Genomic DNA, 22248 nt, shown 5'->3' with positions numbered 1-22248 from the left:
GCATATTCTCTCTTCATGGCAATGCAGCATACGTGGGATAGTTTACCGATCTTGAAGATGGGATAAGTCTAATTTCATTTCCTGGTGAACATGCACAGCTAATTACTAAGGAACAGCTGATATGTATATTCAAACTAAATTATACTGCCCTAGATTGTCCGTGCATCCTAGTACATCACAAAGTTAATGAATCCAACCTCTCCTTTAAAGAGGGCATACCAACTTCAACTTATGAGATTGGCTATCACAGGAAGTCAATATCTGTAGGGGTTTCTGAGGGAATACAAAGTAAAACAAGACATAAATGTCCTCCTAGTTACTGTTTCCAATTTATTCCAGGAAAATCATGTTAACTGTGATTTGCAGTGTGATTTTTTTTTTTATAAAGGTACTACTCAAGCACTTATTGAATTAACAAGAAGTTAATATGTTAGCTAGTGGTGACAAAGCTACATAGCTAGATCTGAGATAGTATTTCCGTTATAAGTGAATATCACTGAGCTTTTGGGTTACTTGTTCCTAATCTCTTATGCCATAATACTGAATTTGCAATGCCATAAAAACAAGGTGCTCCATGGAAACTTTAGATTTTATTTTCTTATTAGACTAGATTTGGGTTGCATATGGTCCTTGTCCAAATTTTTTTCAGTGAAATATCTTGTGACATGGCTTATAGTTCAGCGCAGTCTGCAGTAAAATTATTTTGGTAAGCCAGGTGGAAAGGCAGTCAGCCATTTGTGAATTGTTCAAGCATGGAGGTGAGGAAACAAGCATCTCTCTCTTTAGAATGTTTAATTTTGTGTTCTGTCAAATTTCTTTTTACTAAAACTTCAAGCTCTGCATGCCATGCCAAAGCATTTCTGTAAAAACTTGTGCTGATTATATTGTTTGGACTGGAGCAACGGTAGCATCCTTAACCATCACGACTAGATGTGGAGTCAGGTGCAGCCTTTAAAGAGAAGAGGCACATATCCTGCTGTAAGAACTTCCTCATAGTACCAAGAATAGGGGCAGATTCCCTGAAGGTCTACAGGACTGGTGCCACCTGTTAGCCCATGCCATACTATGGCAGGGAAATTAAGTGACTGTACAGTTCCCACATCACCATGGGGGGGCTACTTCCAGCTCAGAGGATCTCCTGTGCCAGCACTTACTCAGCTCAGAGGAAGCCCGCTGGAGTACAGAGCTTCATGAATTAGCTCAGTGTTTATTTTCACTGACTATGAGAAGGTGAGTCAGTTGAGAATGCTGAGCCTATGCCAGCAGAGATTCTTTGCTGCTTGAATTTTCGTATACCCATAAATCACTGTTCACATTCATAACCAATGACAGAGAAAAAGATTCAGAGAAAAGGACAGTCTGACCAAAAGGTTTTAATGGACTCCATGTAAAAGGAAAAAACACACCCTACAAAATTCATGTTTATGGAATAATACCATTCTTGTTCTTTGCCACATATAAAATTTTGTATGTTTTTTTTGTTCTAAATTCTAAAGCTGTTCATTTTTAAAAGATCAAACACATCAAATAATGTAATAGCAAATAAATAAGATGTATCGTAGGATAAGTAGGATTTATCCTATTGAAATCCTAGAATTTCAAGTGCTAAGGTCAAGTAATCTATAATAGCAGCCAGCAAAAGAGACTGTAGCCAAATGAATAGTGTGCTGAGACTCAGCAGACATGGGGTATTTTCTTCGTTGTGTCTCTGAGCTGCTTAGGAAGGTCACTTTACTTCTTTCTGCCTCAGTTATTCCATCTAAAAATGGCAATAATAATAGTGTCATACTTCGTAATGCTAGGTAGTACTACAATAATCACTTCTTTACATGGAGGAACTAAGAGATATCAGAAATACAAATATTTCCTTCAATGGGCTGTTGCTTTCAAGGCTCAGAGAAGACTGTTAGCAAAGTTGCTATTTTTGGTAGCAAAAATTGGCGTTTCTATTACCAAAATGAATTATCTTCTAATAAAAATAGTATTTCATTTAAAGCTTGCTTACTGAAGAATGTATACTGCATTCACCACATTAAACTTTTTTTTTTCTTTTTTGCTATAATTCTTGTATTCATTAGCTGTTCTTATTAATGTGATAGTGGAAATGGCATATTCATTTTAAGCAGCACTTACTTTCAGTGACCAATAACTCTTTGAAATAATTAGCTTCTGAGATGAAATTTTCCTACTCATTTTCATCCCAAGTGCAAATGCTTTGGACATGTACCTGGAAAATCTGAAACCAAGCTGAGTTATTTTTCAGGCTAAGAAACTCGAGAAATGGCAGGTATTATTTGGGTTGGGGTTTCTTTATGTCGCAATTCTGAAATACACTACTCAGTCTGGTTTCCTCTCATCTATTTGTTAAGTAGCGTATTTCATCTTTTATGAGAAAAGAATGAGGAGGAAAAAAAAAAAAAAAAAAAAAACTTTTTTAAAACATATAGTGACTAGGAGCTCAAGTTCTATGAAAAATCAGAGGCTTATTTGTATAAGTCATTTAGGCTCAAAGTCTCCTGGATGTGAGGTTTCCTTGAAACCTCACATATTTAGATGAAATCAAATATTTTAGATGAAATTAGATACGTACACAGGTGAAAGATGTTTTTAAAGTGTTTGTTTTCTTGGATTTTTTTCTTAAAACCGAGTGGGCAGCTTCACACCAAGTAGTAAAAATGCCTTACAAACTTGGTCCCATTCTAAAGCCCTTGCTAAGGCTGGGGAAAGGTGATAGGAGCAGTCTCAGTCACCAGCGGTTGTCATCAAGAATCTCTGTCAGTCAGGGAGAAAGGCAAAAATAGTGCATTGATATTTCAAAGATTACTGGAGAAAGGCTAGACTGCCCTGATGAAATGAAAGGTTGTGCTGCTCCCTTTGACTTTGGTAACCTGATTTATTTATTTAGTAATTGGAGAATCAAAGTGAGAATAACTACAACTTCGTTCCATCATACTGAAGTCCCCCGTCATATGTGGGGAGAATCATCCCTGCCAAACGTGTAAAGCTAACCTTTATCCTCTTTTAAATCCCTACTTAAAGCTTGCCTCTACCTGTGCCTACAAATCACTCCCATCTGTCGTTGGTTAGGCAAGTGACTCTTGCTTTTCTGCTAAACTGTTTGTTTTACTGTTACTTAACCCTCCCAAACCACTGCCACCCCCGCACATCTCCCTGTGCATTCACCCTGATATGGAGATTGGTAAAGATTTTGGGTGGGGGACCTGTTATTTTATCAGTCCATTTAAGTATTTCCTTAACTGACACACTGTACATTACACCAAATAATAGTAATGGAAAACCAGGACTTAATTGGCTAGCAAGTATTTACACGGCAAATGATAAATAATGAAGCGGGCGGGTGGGGGTGGGGGGGCGGAGAGAGTGAGAGTTGTGTTTTGTGTAAGCAAAGAAATATGGGTAAATTTTCTGCAGGAACTTGAGTCTGTTCAGTGCGTAAATCATTCTTAGCCTTTCTGCTACGGTAAGAATAAGAACCAAATTTGATGAAGACCTAACTTGATTGCTTGGATTCGTAGTTCTTACCTGTAACAACAGCCAAGCTCGAGTTACATTTAAAATTTTTACGAATCAGTATGGATTTGAATGCAGTACTCTGTTCGCTTTAAGTACTGCAATTGGAACTCTGACATTAGGAAAGAAACATTTGGGGGTCTGGGAAACAAAACAGGAATGCAAGTAAGGTAATTATCATAACAGTCGACTCTCAGAGTGCAGGAAGTGGTGCTCTGTGGCTTGAATGCTGTTCCTCACAGCCCTAGTCTGAAATAAGAACAGTAGAAACATTCCTTTAGATAACTCAAAATAAATTTAAATATTATTTTTAATCAACGGAACATTTCAAATACCGTTCCATCTATTCATTACTGCAGGACTGCTTATTTCATTTTTTTTAACATGAGCACTTACAAACATTCCAAGTGTAATAACCAACAGCATAAAATTATCAGTGATTTAGCTGATGCTGAACTTCTCACTTGTCAAACAGCACAGATTTTTTTCCTCCTTTTTCTTAGCTCTTAGGTAAATTTCACTGCTTGGTAACATCTCACACCAGACAAAGAGCAGGGAAGGGATGAAAAAAGCATGAAGCATAAGCATCACAAGGCCAACACAATTTCTTGTTTGTGAACAAAAACAAGGGCTGTAAGCTAAGTGGGAAATGCTGGCTGGGAGCTGTCTCAAATCCCTGCAAGTAAAAACATCAGGGATCAGAATGCAAGTTCCAGAGGCAAGTGCATTTTGGAGTGAAAGGCTGTTGATGAATTACTTTGTGCGTGTTTTAATTATCCTATCATCCTGAGATTTTTGTGTATTGATCTGAACAGTTGTAATAAAGCGCTTCCCTCCCCTCACCCTATTCTAAGCATTAGAGCTTTGTCTATTAGGTATGCTTCTAAGGAGAGAAATTACTCATCTTTGAGACTCGCATGGAGAAAGGGGGAAAAAATACAAATGGGCGGGCATGATCTCTTCTGCTATTCAATATGTTTAAATCTAAATTGTTCATATAATTATTCCAGCATGTATTTTCTTCTAGGCTGCAGCCAGGCAGAAAAATTTAAAACATGAGAAATTGGACAATGCTAATGTGAAGCAAAACGTATTTAAATGTTAACATTCCTTTCAATGTCATTTACCAATAGTTATTTATCATACTAAAATTAAAGGAAAATATTAGCCTGAGAGTCAATGTATTAGTAGGATTTACAATAACTAATATTTGAATAACCCTGGGAAAAAAAAAAAAAAAAAATAAAAACCAGAAATGAGCATTAGTAACATTGTCAAGAATGGCTCTGGGCAAAGGTGACTAGGAAGGATACCTTAGAATAATTTTGAGAAGGTATTTTTTGTAATCTCTTCAGGGATGTTCTGTAATTTAAAAGCAAACTATTCACTTTAAGTATTAACCAGCATAAATCACGATAATAAGGGATACAGAAAATGGCCTTCATTAAGTAACGGCAAAAGGGAAAAAAAAATGTCGTTTCACAATAGCACTGTAAGGTAAGCATTTTTAACCTTACGTTACATGCAGATAAATTTGGGACACTCATTTAAGCCTCAGTTCATTGAGGAACTTATTTACACTGAGAATTTTGCTCTGCTTAAAAATGCAAATTCTCTCATCAAATCACAAAGCAAGACATAGTAAACTTGAAAACGAAGCCTCCGTACCCAACCTTTCACTCAGCTACTGGGACAAGTTGCCTAAAGTCTCCCCACTTTCACTCTCTTGGCAAAAATTGGCTCAGCCACCATTGAGCCCTGTGAGACAAGCAGGCAGGCAGAGACCAGTGGGGCCCCAGTGAAGCTCTTGCATGAAGGATGGGGCACATGTACGAGCGATGGGATTCCAAATCCCATCTTTACCCAATAATAATTAATAATTAATTAATACTTAACACCCATCTAGAGCTTTACAAGCATTAACTAATTAAGCTAATTCACCCAAGGTCAGTCCTTTGTACTCTCACAATACCCAAGATCTTTTTGATCATACACCCTAAAGAGTAAAAACAGTATATCAGTAATGTTAGTTTTAGCCTAACATTATTTGGCAATTTTGATCATTAGGGATGGAATTAATCAAATATCTACTGTGTCCCATTTTTGCATTTTATCCTCTATTCTGCATTTACTATTTTTATCTTTATTAATAGCTACTGCTCAGTTGCCTTAAAGAATTTCACCATTCGACAGAAACTTTTCTTTCCAGAGACTTATGCTAATTAGTACCTTGTTTGTGGCTTCAGTGTGATTTATGAGCTACTCTGAGCCCTGAATAACAAAATATCAGGCTATCTCCATAACTGTCTATTAATTTGTTTACCTTTCTATCTGTCTACCTATCTGCTGAAATTTAAAACAGTGCAATAATTTTGAGAACAGTGACACTAATGCAGCATTAGATTAAAAGAATGTTACTTTATACAGGCGTAAATGTAATTTAGAGGCACTTAGAGGAAGCTATATACTTAACATGATTCTTGGCCAGTGAAGACAGGTTGATCCCACTCATTTTGGGATTGCTAATTTGCAGTTAATTAGGAAGATTGATTCTGTTCTCTGATGCATAGGCCCAACCCTAAATGCATTTTTCCGGTTTCCGTGGCACCATGCTAGTTATCATTGTCATGGTGCAAGTATAACTGAATGACACAGTTCTTCATAAAACATAATACTTGGGGGGTTTGGGAAAGTAAATCTAGCAAGCATTAGCAAACATTTTTCTGCTTTACTCTGTAGACTAAACTTCAGTGCCATCTGCATTTTAAAACAACTTTCAAATTACATTCCTTTGAGAAGGTTTATTGCAATTAGCAAATAAACCAGAGAGTTGATTTAATCCTCAACTAAAATAGCACAATTTTAGAGTTTGAGGGAAATAAAATATTGACATTTTGCTTGAAGGAACTTGTATCCTTAAATAAATGCAGTGGGCATGGCATACTTAAGCTTGTACCTTTTATAGAAGCTAACATTTATTTTCAATGTGTTATCTCTTGAGGAGATTCTTCCCCTCTACTCTCAAAATACAAGCTGGTATGAACGGATTTGGGGGAGGAGTGAAGATGTTGAAATAATCTGCTGCTAGTGTGGGCTAGCAGTAAATTGCTGCTCCCTTAGAGCTGTGGGGAGGCAGGAAGAGAACCGTGCTCCAGACAGAAGGGCGTAGCATCTTGTGGGACTGTTCTTGGCCTGGTGCAGGTCATGCCAGACGTGTAAAGACAGAATTTATTATCCTCATCCTGTATGATTTACTGAATGAACCGGGCTTTAAAAAGAATAATTTGGATGTGTCTTTATCTTTATTTTTGAAAACAATTCATGAAAAGTACATGTAGTGCATAACTTGATTTCCTATTGGTCATTTTTCTGAGGTCTGGGTTTCAATACACCTGTAATCATCAGACTTCAGGGGCTGTGAGCCTTTGTAAAGCTAAACCAGGACAAGTCTTGTTCCTCTTCACACCAGACTCAGTACCTGGCTACAGTGGTCTGACATCTTCCCAGACAGCCCTCTTTCTTTGCATCAGTACTTTTCCTTGCCTTTGCTCATAGCTGCTACAGACACACATCATCCCGTCTGTATCTTACCAAAACTATAGTTACTCTGAGGGTATTCTTATTTGGTGAGACAATTTTTGAGACCAGCCTGTTTTAATAAAAGTACACATTCTAGCAATTTTGCATCAGAAAATTTTGCCACAGGTTATCTGTTGTACTATGGAGTACTATGCTATATGATTCTTAAGTAAATAAATTCCTTCATTTATCACTTTACAAATAACTAGGAAACTTTTTAAAACAGGTCTACAGAAAATTCCTAGATACTGTTTTAAAACAGCAAAATTAGGTGTGTTGAGTCAGTCAAAAGAAAGCACAGCAATACTAAACCTGAGAACCTATAGAGGGCCAGAGGCGTTTTGTTATCCATTTGGGGAAAGAAAGAGATAAGGAGGATTGAGATACTTGCTAGAGAATAGTTCCCAGACTCAGTAATTTTCCTTTCAAAATTTCACTGTCACTGTGTTCACCATCTTTCTCTTATCCCTTAACCTATTTTGCTGTCCTCAGGGCTCCCAAACCCCTAAAACCACCAGTTGAAAATAAAATGAAAAATCAAATATGAAACTATCCATCAGCAGTAAGCATGCAGGGTAGCAAGAGCATGCAGTGGACACACCTCACAGCCAGCCTCACCAGCTCCTGCAATATACACGTGGCTTGTTGTCAGTACTTGTAGTTGCAGCCCAAAAGGATCAGGATCAAAGCAAGTGCTTTCCTAGTTCAAAGCCAAATTTGTGTCTATGCCGGCTCATTTGAATTTTTCATCCAGACTTTCATGGCTTCCTTGTGTGCTTGTAATTACTACATCTTTAAAACCTGACAATACCTTCATATGGGCCAAATTCTTTTCTCAGATCGTGTTTGAGAGTTACTTGGTGGTCCAAGAAAAGATATACATATGATCTCTACAAAACAAACTTTGGGCCTAAATTTGATCCATAAAAAGGAGACTAGAAAAATAGGAAAGTATGAGTGTACGCACGTACAGGAAAATAATTTAGAAGCTTTCTTGGGGCCTTCTAGGATCTCCAATACGTGTTAAGATAAGTAGATAGTTGAATATTTTCCCTTTGAACAGAAGATCAACCCAAATCTGCCTAGCAAAAGAATTAAGCAGAAGCATAATTAATCTTGTATTAGTATTTCCACTGGAAGTGTTGCGGGTTTTCTCCTGGTTTGAATACCTCCATATGTGTGCTCCTATCTCTGAAAGCTTAGGGCTTAGCTCCCATTGATTCCTATGGCCATGATGATGAGCACCTTTGCAACTTTTCAGCAACACGGAGGGAACACGAACTGGCAGCTCCAGTTTCCTCTGAAGCGGGGAAATCCCCTGTAAGTGCACAGCTGACACATCCAAGGCTCGCACCACTGCACCCACACCCACACATTCTGGCTACACTTAGTTTGTGGGTGACTCCACAGTAGCGAAGATCAGATAGCAGAGTTTGGAGAGGCAGTAGGAAGATTTAAGCCTGGCATGGAGAAAAAGAAAGACCTGACCTAAAGACCACAGGGCCATAAGCAGCTCTTGCTTACTTTTAAAAATGTTCTCAATGGACACAGAAGTGAAGGGTAGGGAAGCAGAAAAGGTGAAAACATGTATGGAAGCCACCAAAAGGATCTGCTTCTGATTTGAACTTATCATGATTAGTGTTTTTTAACCTCCCTTTTAACTCGTCGTCAGCCACACAACCAACAGGATAATCATTAGCCTTTCTCAGCTTTTTCTTTCCCAGTCTTCTGGAGGTCCTGTCCATCTCTTGGCAGCCAGTGAAATTCTCTTAAATATCAGTTTACCCCTGACTCACAGTTTCCTCTTTCCTCCATTTTATTTCCCTTTTCCTCCCAGATCTCCCAACCTAATGCATGACCACCTCAGAGTGAGTCAGCAGCGCGACTCAGCTGTAGTGACTCCCATTATCCCTCACTTCCCTCTGTGTGTTTTTAAATCCTTTCCTGACCTCCAGTAGGCCTTCCTACCTTGGATAATCCCACTGAGGGGTGCTAGCTAGTCTTGGAGTCTCTCCTGGGCTTGCATCAGCCTGCTACATTCAAATCTCATGCTCTGAGGCTTCCTCAGGTCAGACACATTCTGCAATGAATCTGACCTGGGGAAGCCCTGAAGCACAAGATATTTGAAAGGAGGATCAGTCTGAGGTTTGAAGCGGAGAAGGGGGGCAGCGGGGGGTGGTGAGATTCATGTTCAGACCTGGTCTTATTGTTTCTGAACCAGTTTTTCCACTGCTAGCTAACCATCACAGGTACCCAAACCACATTTCCTTAGCTATTCAGCAGATCAAATTACTTGCAACGGTGCTGGAAATGAGAAATAGTTTTTTTTCCATTGTTTTCCCTCAGAAGTAATTTATAAAGGTGTGCGTGGATGTACGCACGTGTGTGAGTGTAGTGGTGCATTTAAAGATTAAAATCATTCACTGAATGAATGAGGATAAGTATGTTTAGTATTTTTGCTTTAAATGTAAAGGAGAGTAATATTGATTAGTGTTGTGTGTTTATTTACACCATTTTGGTAGTGTTAAAATGTCTGGCTATAATTACCAGGACCTGTCCACCTGTCAAAGAGCAACTGGGTCATTTCACCATTGTCTGCCAGTAGTAAATCTCCAGGTCCGTATGGGCCTCACACAAATTAAAAAAGAATACTTTCTAAAATGTGCAGTTCGTTATAAAAACCACGTGCTTCCTAAAGCTTTTTGGTTGTCACTACTCTGCTATATATTTTATTTTTCCCAGAATTGGGGTATGAAAAGTAACCAGGTATGATACAATTTTTAAATGTTGAAAACAAAACAAAACAACAACAACAAAGCTTTAGCCTTAATATCATGACAGAAAATAGTTGCACTGTACAAATGAATGCTTTAAGAAAGAAAACTCATTCTATAAATAGTTCTCTTTTCCAGCTATGCCTGAAATAGGACTAACTCTGTCCAGTATCCCAATTACATAATACAGTATATTAAAATACATCTCCCCTAATTTTACGTTGCTGAGGGTTTGCAGTCCAGGAACAACCTTGCAATAGGGACAGAGTGACCTTTTAAAAAGAAAAATGAAATGAAATACTCTTTCATTTTCCAGAAATATGCATGAAAGTAAAAATTTGACAGCAAGGAAGAACATAAGCAAATATATCTTTTTATTTGAAGATAAAAAGAAGCAAGGGCTAGATAGGGAAAGGAAAAAACCTGTGAAAAAAACGGATGATGCAGTTTTTACGAATAAGCAGCTTAATGTATCTTGGCACCCACAGTAAGCCTTGTAGGAGCTCAAAGTGCCTCAGGCAATCTGTGAGCAGAATAGCAATTTTATTACTTTGTCATTAAACCAATTTCACAGCAGTATTGTTTGTTAATGAGCAGCGGCAAACGAGCGAAGATGTCACACACTGGAATAGCAGTGAGATTTGTGACCCAAGCTCAGAGCACTAAGATGGAAAGACCATGGCTATAAAAAAGGAAATACTTTGGGATGAAATGCAAAGTCTATACAGCAGAGCTTGTGTTTATGAGCTACCATTTTGCTAAGAGCTGTGAGAGAAATAAAGGTCTGGAAATATGCAGTTAAAACAGGGCCTATAAAATTAAAACCAAATTAAAGTATAGCAGAGGATTACTGCACAGGCTGTACTCTACAAAATATATTTTAAGTGATGAGGTGAAATCTAAATCAGTTTTGTTTGAATTTAGTTGGTATTTATAAAATTCAATAAAGCAATGCCAAATTCAAAACCAAAGCAGCAGCCTCAGTCCTGTGGTCTCTGATCTGTAAGCCTCACTTTGAAGAAATTCAACTTAGCAGTAGTTAATTAGCATCTTGCCCTCTCTTTATGAGCAAAGATAATATATAGGTTTATATAGGAATATAAATACAGACCAGATATTGTCTGTCTGCACACACTGGTGCATGTACACATGCATGCACGGATGCACCCTGATTCTGTACTAAACAGTGAATCAGAATCACCTAGCAAAGATAGATTACATGAAGCTGAACTGCATCATTTGATGGGACTTTTTTTTTTTTTTTTTTTTTTTTTGAGCCAGGGCTGATCTTACAAAGAGATTGGGAGACAGCCTTGAGGGATACAAGAAACAGTGCCAAGCAGGCACATTACTGAATCCCTGCAAGGCATCCCGAGGTGAGTTTGCTGCCTGAGCTGTCTTTCCGTGTTTATACACAGGGAAAACTAGTTCAAGCAATGCAATAAGTGGATCAGCATGACTGACTTAAAGGAATAGGGGAAAATTAGCCCACCATTTTGCTCCATTTGCACTAGAGATGGGGAAATAGTTTTGCTGTCAGGACTTGCTTCTGAGCCACCTCCTTTTTTTTCCTGTAATAAAGCCCCACCCCATTTGTTTCTATTACAATCACATTATTTAGCATAATTATCCTCTTCAAAATATCTAGATCACTATAAACGCTTCCGTTCATTTGGCTGTTTGCTACCCCACCCATGAGGATTTCGGCACAGTGACTACCCTACCTTTGTGGAATGCTTTAAGGGCTACCATGAAAGAATAAATGTAGCACATTTGTGTGTGTGTGTGTGTATCTCACTCCCAGTTTCTCACTCTGTGCATGTAGTCAATTTGAACAATGTATTTCACTTCAGTTCACAAGAACGCTGACCTCTCTATCCAGTGATTAATATTTGTAGATGCTTGGTTTCATAGCTTGGTAACTCGTGCATGTTTTCTGCTATTTAACTAACTGGGTAGAGGGGACGCTGCAGGAAATGCTCATTGTTGAGCAGTAGGCGGTGCTCACAGTTCTGGGAGCTCAGCTTAAGACTGTTTTCTGCCTGACAGGGCAAGACCCCTAGACAAATCACTGGCTGGGTCTATGGTAGTTGGCAGCCATTCAAAACTGGTTCTCTGCCAGCAGTATTACTAGATAGCCAGACAGACAGATCAATTCACTTTTACATTCCCGCCATTATTTATAGCACACTGTATATCTGCTCTTGCTTATGAACTAATGATTAGTAAATACAGTACACATAAAACATAAGGATTTGTTCTGTAGAAGGCTTTCTGTTGCTGATATTGCAGATAGTTTTACAGGTCACAGAGCCTTAAAAAGGATTTAAAGGGCATGTCTTGTGTAACATTTGTTCCTTTGAAAATGATGCTCCCTTCCTATTTTTGTGTAATTGAAGAGGATAGAAAGGTTTACTTGCTGCTTATGTTTCACTGAATTCTTGCATTTCCCTCTTCTCCCACAGACTCCTAAGGAGAACACGTAGGAAAAGAGGTTTATATTGCATTATTTGTTATTTAAGAACTATAATTCTATATTTAATTTAGACTTTTATTTTCAAAAGATCTATCATCAGATTGGTAAAAAATGAAAAACAATACCCATTAACCCTGCTTATATTTTAGAAGAAGGGTGGCCAACTGTAATTTTGTAAACTATATGGAAAGCCAGATGATTTGAAAGTTTGTGTGAAAATACCATACATTTACCAGACTCTTGTGGCTGCTAAAATATTGGTTATAGTATTAATTGCTTCAGTTATTTACATTTCTGAGCTAGAATAGGAAAGGTCAGCCCAAACTTAAGGCCCCAGCTCCTAAAAACATAGATCTACTGAATTTTTAAGCTCCAAGTGTAATCCAATTTATTGGCCAAATTATTCCCTGGCGTAAACACAGCAAAATTAGTAGGTCTGCACAATTTAATCATTTTTAGCTGATCAGTGCTACTGGTCTTACCACAGGTTGCTGTAAGGTAGCAATGTTTATTCTTATTATAGTGAACATTATTTCACTGGAGAGTTCACAGAAAGGTGGCAAACACACTTTTACTTCTCTGAAATGAATTAAAGTTCAAGCCTACAGCAACACATGAACTTTGAGTGTCCAAACTTGCTCACACTGGATTTCTTGAATTCAATGTGCACTGCTGGTTGGAGAAATGTCATATAAAAAGGAAATCTGATAACTTGTATTCCTAAACTATTAAGCAGCTGACATTCTTATCTGGGAGGGAGTGTGGAGGAAGACAGTGTCAATATGGGATGCCCTATCCCTGGAAGCGTTCAAGGCCAGGTTGGATGGGGCTTTGAGCAACCTGGTCTTGTGGGATGTGTCCCTGCCCATGGCAGGGAAGTTGGAACTAGATGATCTTTAAGGTCCCTTCCAACCCAAACCATTTTATGATTCTATGAGTATATTCTTAAGACATTGTCTCCTTTCCACTTGGTAGCAAGTGCACCAAAACAGTCTTCCTTGTAGTCCCAATTCCCTTACTGCCACTCTGGTGCTCAAGCTAAGGTACCATGAGTGTGTAGTGCTATGACAGTCATTTTCTAGGACACCAAAATAAGTTATCAAATAGGAAAAATCCACAGTATAATGGTAATTAGCATAACTAAGACAAGCTGAATTACAGATCTGGCCCAATGGAAGAATAAAGTTAGAATTAGTTCTACCTACCATTTAGCATCAAATATATGTGAAAGAGGAAGAACAGAAGTGCTTGAGGAACATAAGATCCCTATAGAGCACATGCCCTGGTAAAATCTTTCTGCTTAGAAAGATGTGACCAAAGCTTTTCTAAGATTTGAGGATGTTGTGTACCTAGTGTGATAACCTCCCCACTCAATGCAAACAAAAAGCTACAAGTTTTTTGTTTGTTTCAGATTCCCTTTGTATTAAGTGGTATTTGTGCCCAAGATGTGGGTCAATGAAGAATCAGGAACATTGGCTTGGCAAAAACAATCTCCAGTCAGTATTTTCAAAGAGGTAGTTGTGTCTAGTGACTAGGGTACAAAATTCAATAATCCAGAATGGTAGACTTTCCTATAGCTGTCTGAAAATTCACCTGCTATTGTGTTTGTTTGATTGGTTTGGTTTCTGTTTTTAAGGGCTTAAACTGGAATGGTGAGCTCATTAGTTTGATGCTACCAATGATAAAAGAGTAATTTCCAGGTGAAACTGAGCACTGGGATAAATTTGAAGGTTTAGATTTTACTTTTATGTACTTTTATTCTTATCCACTTAAAATAAATAAAATTGTAAAAGATTTATATTAACCTTCTGCTGAATATGAGTTAATTTAAAGATGGCAGAGACAAGAAAATTCTGATTTTCACCTTAAAAATTACAGATGGAAGGCGAAAGTATAAAAAATTTGAATCATCATAGAAGCGCATTTATGTAGAATCAGGAAAATTATAGTCTAGAATATGCTTGGTGCCTTAAATAGATTGCAATGGTTCTTTGTTTTCTACTGAAATATATAATTTCTTTCTTTTTCTTCTGTATTTCTTGCTGAAATTCAGTATTTGATGTACTTCACAGTCCATGCAGAGTTATTCAAGTCAAATATATGTATTGTACTTGAACTCTAGAAATCTCTAGATTTCTAGAGAAGAGCCAAGCCTTTCTAAAAAAACATTTTTTTCATTGTGGTTCTCAAAACATTGCATTTTGAAGGTTTTCTTATACAACCTCTTTATCAAACAACATAAAATATGTTGTATTTCACTCGAGATTTTTCAACGTGAAGCAACTCCCACAAAAGTTTTTAAGGCTCTTTTCATTGTCTAGCCTTGTTCATCATGCAGTGAGAAGTTTAATAAGGGCTATTTTGTCTCTGTAGGAAGAATATGCCTTTTTATGTAGAGAAAAATGATTTTAAAAGCAATACTGTGTTTTTAAAATGTCTGTTTTTAGTTGATAAACACTGTGTCCTGTCAGCCAGCCAGTAAGTACTTTGGAAGTCACTGGGAATATTTCTTTAATATTTTCAAAAATAAATCAGGATTTTTCTGATAACTTTACAACCATATGGAACTTCCCAAACATGGTACTCTTTTTGAAGGTCTTGAATGCATTGAGGTCTGTTCATTTATGTTCATGGTGTCATTCTTTCACCCTAATTTAACTTTTCAGTGCCTCCTAAAGCTCAGTATTTTAGTCAATGGGAGTTGTAAAAGAAGAAGAGAAATGAAAGCAATAGTACAGAGCCCATTTCTACCCAGAGCAATATTACTTTCTGGAGGCAAAGATCAGTCCTGCTCATCCTTGGAAGGTCTCACTACTCAGATCTGTGGGGTGAACACAGGAACAGGCAGTCATTTGGCTCCAGACAAGACCTTTTCTCAATTTCTTCTTGTATTTTTAGCTTTATTTCTGATCCCTCATTTCTCAGACTCTCTGGCTAGAATATAGATGCATATCCCTCACATGCTGATTGATATCTTGGGTGCTTTTCCTGGAGTAAATCATTAGTTTAACATTTTTATAAAATTCATGACGAATGTCTGTGGCCTTCGTTGTAATGAGCAAAAACAATTTTATTTTTCGCTCTTGCTCCGTATCTCATTTCTGAGTTTAGTCAAAGGCCACTGATACAAAGGACCCAATAGTTTGATCAGTTAAAAAAATGAAGTGACTGTTGGCTGACTTGTTCAGGAACAAACATTCTCAGAACTCATTCTTCAGATGAGGCCTAAGTCCATTAGGCTGTCATAGCACCTGTCTAACCCTCAGTCATGTTAATGAAGCTATCGATGTGCTTATAGACAGACACATGCTTAAGTAAACTGCTGTTTAGCAGGGGAGAGCAAGTCTCAACAGTCTGTGGCACATGAAGATTCTGTGGAGCCCTGTTTGCATAAAAGCAGCTCTGGGGAGCAGCTTTAGTCTTCAGCCACATGACTTAATGCTTACTTTTACATGTAAAAACACCCACTTAAACACAAAATTTTGTTTCTCTCCAAAAAACAGAGACAAATCCAGACGCAGTGCTATGGTTTGGGCATCAGTTTGGCTATAACATTTCCTTCATTTTTGAAATACAACATGATGGTAATGCAAAATTAAAGATGAGAATCTTTAATCACTCTGTGAACCTGCGCTAAGGTTTATTTTTTTCTGCTGAAACCGACTATTATGTTAGTTTTATGTTCCCTGCAAATATTTCCTACAACTTTGCTCAGAAACTTATGTTTTTCCTTTTTCTGAGAACTAGTCCAGGACATCTGATTTGTAAACCTACTATTCATAATGCAGAGGCTCCTAGAAGCGGCAGCTGAGATGTAAAGCTCACTGTAGACAGCATCCATGTAATAGTGGGTCAGTTTCAAATGGCCCTCACATGCTTTTTAAATACCAGAAAGCACATGTCTGTTTTAGATACGTGGATAGCTTTGGAAAAGCTGTTCCCTAAATTATTCAATCACCTGACAAGGTTATAACAGTTTTTCTGACAGTAAGAACTAGCAGTAAAGTCAGCAAGTGGATTCACCATGTGAACAGTGTAGGGTTACCAGGCTGTAACACTGAGATGGAGCTGCGTGCTTCCACAAAGGTGTTAAAACATTAGGTAATTAAACACTGAAATAATAAAGGTAAGCTGGTGAAAAACTGCAAAAGCCATTTGTTGGAATCTCATACTAATATATTTTCCTGTTTTATGACAATGTATTATAGAGCAAGATAAAAACACGTGAAAATAGCATTAAAATATGTTAGGCGTAAAAGCATAAAAATAACATAAAAACATTAAAAATGTATTTTCCTCCTCAATATAACTGCGCTTTGCTGCCTCATTCTCTGACTTTCCTGGAAAAGTCACATTGGGGCATTATATAGGTAATGTAAGTGAGGTGGTGGTTGGGAGCTTGCAGATTAAGATCACATTTTCAAAGTGGTTTCATTCCTTTAACGTCTCCTTTGGATTGTCCGTGGTGCTGTGTCAAAAGCCTGTTGACCTGAACTGGCACTTTTCCACAGATTTTAATTTTGATTTTGAATCAGTCCTCAAATAGTTGCAATAATTTATTCAAACAACTTTTGCAGAACTATACATAGAGATACAGCAGACGGTCCTGAAAACTGGCAAGGAATGGACCCTTTTTTGCCATGTTGAAGGACTGTAGCAACTTCTGTTCTTCTTTTTCTTATTTCATGTGTCATGACATGAAGAGAATAGCACATGACTGCAGATACCTGCAGATCCACAACGGTGTTACAGTCCATCAATACTCTTCACCAGAACATGAAATTACAAAAAGACATCTGTAATCTACACTAGGAAACTTGTACCTGATACAGGTATTTTATGTTGACCGCAGGGCACAGATTTTATGACTGCATACTCCAATAAATTTGGGACATATAAATTGCCTCCAATATATTTAGTGACTTTTCTGTTTACCAATCTAAAAGAACTGTGGTACTGTAGCAATGCAGGGTATACCACCACGGAGACAACACAAAGGGAAATGACTTCCAGTCTGTTCTTCAGCAATGCACCTACCCACGTAGTCTTGATACTTGGTCCCTAATGCTCTACTCTGACCAGGATTTTGCACATCAATATGTTTATTGGAGGACTTACTTTCCAGGAGCAGTCTTTTGAGGGAAGGCAAGCTACCTGAAATGCAGATTGTACAAGTAGAAATGCAGTATTTGTTACATTCAAATGCTCAAAAAAGGGCACCAAAATTATTGTCCCTATCTAATATGAAGCAGGCAACTAATATCTGTTTAAAATAAATTAGAAAGTACTATAGTGTGCACAATTCACTTCTGCTGTCAATCTCCAGGTTGAGGAAAATGGTCTGGCAATAAAATAATTGAACATCTTGTTAACTTATCATTTTCAAGGATATAAAATAGTTTTCCTTCAAGGAAAAGGGAAATTGAAGCAATGATGTTTACTACTGATACCTTTCCTCCAGGGCCCAGTAATGACTGGGCCTGCAGTTTACGTCCTACAAAATATGATAGCAAATTTCAGGAGATACTGGGTTTGATTGATGACAGTCTTGATTATCCTGAAGTAAGTGAAGAAGCTCTGTAGATGTTGAGAGACTTCCTTATAGTGCAAAACCAGGGAAATCAGACTTACTATTTCTTGTGATGGGCCTAGAACTAAGTCCACAAAAACATCTGGATCTTGACATGTCAGCATACTTCCAACTCTTTTTCATTAGTTGGCCTCTAGCAAGTTCCTTATTTCACTATAAACCAGAGTAGATTGACTTTGTCATTCCCCTCCACGGTGTTCACTTCATCAGGAAGCTGATGGGATGTGTTTTCATGTGAGCCACCTGTTATGAAGAATATGAAGTGTCCTCCCACATTCAGTGGTTTTTTCCTCTTCATTCTCATTGGTGGGTTGGATTTTTTATTTTTTTTTTATTTTTTTAAATTTATTTTGCTGTCTGCAAAGGTCAAATATTCTTTACTGGGATTTTTTTATCCTTCTCTTTTCTCCCCCTTTTCTGAGGGAGGCATTGACTTAGCAATTCCTGAGGATATAGTAATTTGTCTACTTACCACTTTGGTATAGGGTTTATCTTATGGATAAGGAAATATTTCTTACGCTGAAGCATTTACAATTTCAGTCATGAGTTCTAGTCCAGTTGCAATCAGCCCTTGCCAAAAGTCAATTAACGGCATTTGTTTTGTGGTTTGTAAGAAGTGAATTGGTGGGCTTTGGAGTACGCATCATACAGTCAGAATTAATTGGCATCCTCTTTGGTAGTCCCTGAAGAGAGATGGCTAACTGAATGGGTCCTGAAATTGAAAACCACTACTTTTATTTCAAAATGAAATATATGAAATAAGAAGCACAGTGTAAGAAGAGCAGTCTTTTTGCAGATTTTCTAAAAGCAGTAAATTCACACTATAGGAGAAGAAGATAAAGACAATGAAAAAACAACCCCCAAAAAGAAAAACACAATAGATAACAATAATCAATTAAACATTCAAAAATAAAGAAAAAATAAGAGAAAAGAAAAAGAACATCCAATTCAAATGGTGAGGTAAAATGCTCTTTTATGTTCCATTGCACGTCCTGCAGGAACAATAACATTCTTTTGAGAATCAAAACTGAAATCCAGGCATTTTTAGCTCACAGGAAAATATGTGTTTTGATTGAGCATTTATATGAGATTAGAATTCTTAAATATCAGGCTAATTATCACACATAAAAAATAATCTTAGAAAGACTTCTGAAAAGTTACATGTGAATAACAGTTGCAGAACAAATTGTAAACCAGACTCTAGTAATTGTAGTTAGTGTAATTGGTTCTTCAGCCATCATCAGAATTTCAATCAGAAGAAGGTAAATCCTGTGCAGTGTACAGGCATGGATATATTAGTATCCAGATATTTTTGTGCCCTACATTATCAAATTGTCTCAAAAACAATTGTATCAAATGAAAATGTATCATGAAAACCTAAGGAAAATGTGGGGAAGCAATAATTATTGATATCATTAACTGATTGGAAACTGAGCTTCAGGTAGACTAATGGTTTGATTATTAGTAAAACTATAAGGATAGCATGGAATATGTTTCTAAGGCATAACAAAAGCACTGTTTCCTACTTCACCCTTGCTCATCACAGTGATATATATTCATTACTGACCACCACTTGCTACAGGTTGCTATCATTTCAGTGCTGGTTGTTTCTCTGACTTGAAGGAGGAGTGGGTGGGAAAGGAGTGAAATCTAAATTCCATTTGCTCCTGAAAGACAAAAATAAATCTTGTATCCTCTCACTTCCTTTCATAAACAGAGTCACCATCTATAATTAATTGGTCTATACAAAGAGAATATGTGGCAGATTCAGAAACAAGACACAATTCACTTGAACCCAACAACCTACTTAAATCAGTGGTTTATCCTCCATTTGTATTGCTGCCAAAGGAGAGTAAAATAAACATACATTTTCTTTCCAGGTTCACCATGGTGAGTCTGAGTTTCTGTTCCCTAGGTTTTTGCACTGTTTGTTTGCACTATCCAGTTTGCAAACTGTTATTCCAGTAGCTGGTGGGACCTCTGTTGGTAGATTATCCCTTACTCCTGCAGAAGGACGAAGAGGATGATGTATTAGGTCTTTCCTCTTTGTAACTACCATGATACTACAATGAGCAAGTATCCACTTCACACTTCTCTTCCTGATAATCTATTGGTATAGATCTGTGGTTTCCTCTTAATGTCTGGTTCATTAGATGGTATAAATGTGTATAACATTTTTAGCTGTGGTTGAGGAAAGCAGGGAATGTCGAGGTTAAGGTTTATTATGACTGTCATGTTCAGGAGTGGAGAGCTATATACTATTTCTGCTCTGAGACTCTGCACATAACTCCAAATGACACCAGAGTTACACATTTGCCTGAAAGCTGTTTATGGCCCTGAGAGTACTCACTGTTTCTATGGGTGATCAGGACAGAATAGATCTGAGTACTGATTATTTTAAACCTCCTTGAAATTTTCTGTGAAGCTGGGTTAAAGAAATGATGGCATAGTAATTAGGTATGTAAAACCCAACAGATAACAGCCCTGTCCCCAAAACCACTCACACACAGACATTACTTTAAGAATATTCAACAGTGTCATTTATTATGTAGAGGGCACTGTACAGTTGCCCTCTTGTGACACTTGCAATACAAGTGCTTCATGAGGGAATAAACCTCTGAAAGCTTGGTTGCAATTTACTTCTTTACTTCCTGCACATACTAACAATGATAGTTGGATTGAAAAGCATTTTAAAATTCATAAATATATAAGTAGCCATTATCTAGTGGAAAACATATGTCTGACTATTGGGCCTGATCCACTGCTTGGTTACTCCAATTTTAAACTAATGCAAATCCACAATAATCAAGGAGGGTGCTGATACACACTTGAAGTAATATAAGGCAAATCAGATTCTTCATACATGTAAGGCTCATTTTCCTTAAAAAGAAGGCCAGAACTTTCATTGTATGTTTATTTTGAGTCCCTTAATCCAAATACCCAGAGAGGCACTCAGAATAACTGGATACTTTAAAAATCTGTTTGTATTGTGACTGACAAAAAGATGAGAGTGTTTAGATACATACTCCTTTTCCAGGGGCAAAAAATAAAAAATAAAAAATAAATCAAACAAACAAACAAATACCACATGCTGTATGCTTTTTCGTCCCTTTTGTGGAGCAGAAATTTGTTTTTTTAGAGAAACCAGGTTTAGCTGCTCAGTAAGTTAATAAGGCAGTGATTTCAGCTGGAATTTGTTTTGATCACTAAGGCAAAACTTCATAGGTAACTTAATGGAAAGTGAACAGGATGGTCTTTATTTGTTCATAAATGTACACAGCTTAAGACCAGGAGGAGACCATTAGAACCTTCAGTCAGAGCTATTTCCTCTTTAATTTCACCCACATCCTCTGTGCACTGAACAGATTTGAGTTTGGCTAATGTAGTTTTTTAAAGGCATCCCATCTCAATATTTCTGAGAAGTGTTGACTCTACTTAAAAGTGTTATCATTACACTGTGTATTAGTAAAACAAGTGTGGAAAGCAGAATAAATAATTCACAATGCTAAGTTTGTATAAAAACAACAATCCTCCCCTCCGCCCCCCAACTTCTGTGCAAACCTAACACCATAGCCTAGGGGATGAATTTAAGAGTAACACAAGACTGGTCTCATCTGCACCTTTCTGATAGCTAAGCTTTTTGTGAAGGGTCCACTGTGGAATTTCAAAGACAATGAGCTAACTTGCACCAGACAAATAAAGTTGCATTCCTTTACATTTCAGATGTGAGAGATAGATACACTGCTGTTCAATCCTTTATCAAGGTGACACAACTCCAAAAAGCTTTGATGCTGTCTATTGCAAAGCTCATGAGGATTTGAGTAGGAAACAAAATCTGGTTAGTTTTGACTCGCCTTTCTATATACATGCATTCAGGAATGGTTTGGGTACATTTCTCTTCCCCTTTCTTTATTGTGTGGTTTGCTTTGTTTGCTTGAGTTTAAAACTGCCATTACATGGAAGTGTTGCAAGTATAAATAATTTAGAAGATAACTCTGTGGGGATACTAATAATATGTTGCTGGTTTTTCTAATAGCAACTCATTATGGTTCTGAAAACTAGTACTCCATACAAAAAATTACACAACATCACTGCATCATAGATACTGTGGATGTTGACAAGAAAATAATTTTGACACCTATTTAATTAAGTGTATTTTCCTTAAGAATGTACTTCTCATTTACTAGTTGCACAATTGCTTTAAAATATCTATATCCAGAGGTTTCTTGAGTGGACAGATGGATGGACAGACAGATACATCCATCTAGTTTTATCTATCCTAAGTTTTTGGATGTAAT

General features: G+C 37.3%; 1 protein-coding gene and 1 long non-coding RNA gene across 2 annotated transcripts in view; both read left to right on the top strand.

The window, feature by feature from the left end:
- LOC118168616 overlaps positions 1-20267 on the top strand; it is a 29763-nt gene extending 9496 nt beyond the window's left edge. The window contains exons 2-3 of the long non-coding RNA XR_004751683.1: positions 6743-6744; positions 20254-20267. This is a non-coding gene — a long non-coding RNA (uncharacterized LOC118168616). The remainder of the gene's footprint in view (positions 1-6742; positions 6745-20253) is intronic.
- The window catches only part of MEIS2 (Meis homeobox 2), a 133622-nt gene that overhangs the window by 89408 nt on the left and 21966 nt on the right, over positions 1-22248 (top strand). The window lies entirely within an intron of this gene.

The sequence above is a fragment of the Oxyura jamaicensis genome, chromosome 5, assembly GCF_011077185.1.
Source record: "Oxyura jamaicensis isolate SHBP4307 breed ruddy duck chromosome 5, BPBGC_Ojam_1.0, whole genome shotgun sequence".
Classification (NCBI taxonomy): domain Eukaryota; kingdom Metazoa; phylum Chordata; class Aves; order Anseriformes; family Anatidae; genus Oxyura; species Oxyura jamaicensis.
The sequence above is the reverse complement of the archived record's forward strand: the minus strand, read 5'-3'. Positions and strand labels throughout refer to the sequence as shown.